Source organism: Sceloporus undulatus, chromosome 2, assembly GCF_019175285.1.
Source record: "Sceloporus undulatus isolate JIND9_A2432 ecotype Alabama chromosome 2, SceUnd_v1.1, whole genome shotgun sequence".
Taxonomy (NCBI): Eukaryota; Metazoa; Chordata; class Lepidosauria; order Squamata; family Phrynosomatidae; genus Sceloporus; species Sceloporus undulatus.
This window is the reverse complement of record NC_056523.1, coordinates 224966483-224968646: the sequence shown is the minus strand read 5'-3', so window position 1 is coordinate 224968646 and position 2164 is coordinate 224966483.

Here is a 2164-nt window from a genome sequence, read left to right as displayed (position 1 = left end):
TTTGGGCTGAAAGGGGGGAGAGAGCAGGCTTTCCATGACAGGAAGCCTCACCCATCCTATTGTTAAGTGAGAATGAGGTGAGAATAAGGCCTGTTAACAGACTGCACAAAATAAAGCTGCCTTCGGGTGCGCTTTGGAAGTGTCGGCTTTAAATGAATGGCATGCAGCCAAAGAAAGCCGGAAGCGGCACCAAAGCTGCCCTCCAGTGCTTAGGAATGGAGTGTGGCAGTGAGCCGCGACCAATCCGGACTCTTAGGACCCATGCCAATCACTTTAAACAGCATACCGCCAAAGAGACCCGAAGCAGCGTTTAGAATGGCAGTGCTGTAACAGGCCCAAACTTTTTAGGAAAGTGTGGCCAATCAGGGATGGAAAAAAACCAAAGTGGTAATGTGCCGTTGTGAGAGCCAACGGGAGTAGAATGGGGTTGAAGGCTGGAGAATCAAGGGTTCGATGCTGGCTCAAGCATTAAAAAAAAAACACAACACCTGGGTGCCCTAAGGGCATGTTACAAACTACTACTCAGCCTCAGTGGCAAACACCACCCTGTGAAAAGAATGTGCCAAGAAACCCTATGAGAGGTGCACTTGAGGTTAGCCAGAGAAATACGAACTAAGAGACTTGGAGGCCCTCACAATACACAGAATCCATAACAGAATCAACGCACGAAGGAAAGGAAAAATGTAGTGCTCTCTCTAAGATGGGACCAGGACCCTCATGGGCATATCACATTTCTAGAGAAATATGGATTTTGGCCAATAAGAGAGATTATGGCCCCTATACAAGACAGGCCCAAAAAGGCTGCTTCAAGTCACTTTGGAGGTATGGTTGTTTCACAATGACACAGGCATCCGAAGAGTCCCGACCAGAAGCCACACCAACAGCCATGCTCCTGGGCCCTAAGGACTAGAGTGCAGCTTTGGGTGCAGCTTCCAGCTACTCTAGGACGCATGCAATCAATTGAAACACCATAACCTCCCAAAGGGACTCGAAGCAGCTTTAGTTTGGCCTGTCTGTATCAGGCCGATATTTATAGAAAAGCATGTATAAACTTACGGCCTACAAGTTGTTCACACCAATTTGAGACCCTGTGATGATTCCTTGCATAGCAGTAAGGTTGTGAGTATGAAAATATGCTTTGCTTTCTTGCTGCCAAAGATGAGCATCTTCTGAATGTACAGTAAGATGTGTGAGTGTGAAGTTGTAGGAGCTACAGGACTTCTGGGCGGCAAGATGAGCATCATCTCACCCCCATAAAGATGGGTGAGGTGTAAGAATCTGGGCAAACTTTTCAGGAGTTCAGAGCTGCAATATGGGCAGCATCTGAACACAGTAAATATGATGCATGGGAAGATGTGGAGTGTACAGAACTTCTGGGGCTGCAAAGATGGGCACTGTGACAGCTATGCCAGTTGAATGAGGGAGAGAGCAAATTGCAGTCAAGGTTGAATGCCAATGCTTTTTTTCTGGGCGGGCATGTTTCATTGGCAAGGTGACACAGATCCAGCCCTGCGAAGTAAATGGGGCGGGAAGAGATGCATGTCCCTCCTCCATGCTTACCTGGTGTTCCTTTCAGTTTAAGCAGTTCCCCCTTCCACACAACTCCTGTGTGTTTTTAGACTAACTGAACTGCCACTCAGGGAGACATTTGCCAGGGAAAAGAATGGAGCCTTTTGTACAAAGACCAGCCATCCGAGCCGGATTTCCTCCTAAGGCTCCCCTGGAACCAAAGAAGAGCCTTCTAGCCTGAAACAGTAAACTGGTCCATTCCGAGCCACAACTGGTTGAATTTAATATACCTGCTGCACCAGATGAAAGTTTGGGTTGCTTGCATTAAGGCCTCTTGGTTTTGATCCTGCTATGAATGACACACACAAGAAATTAAGGATACATGCAAGTTTTCTCTCAAGGCGAGCTGCTGGTAGTGTAAAAACACAGGTGTCAGCTTTTTAGTTTTTATATATCTTGTGGCGATGTGCCCATAACAAGGAATATATATTTATGGCTCAGTTTCTATACCACGTTCTGGAAGTAAGATCCATGAATACAGTGGACTTCACTTCTGAATAACATGTAAGAGGATTGCTCTGTTAAATGGGATTAGATCCATCAAGGAGATACACTTTTACACTACAGTTACTTTAAAGAGCAACAAAGAAACTGT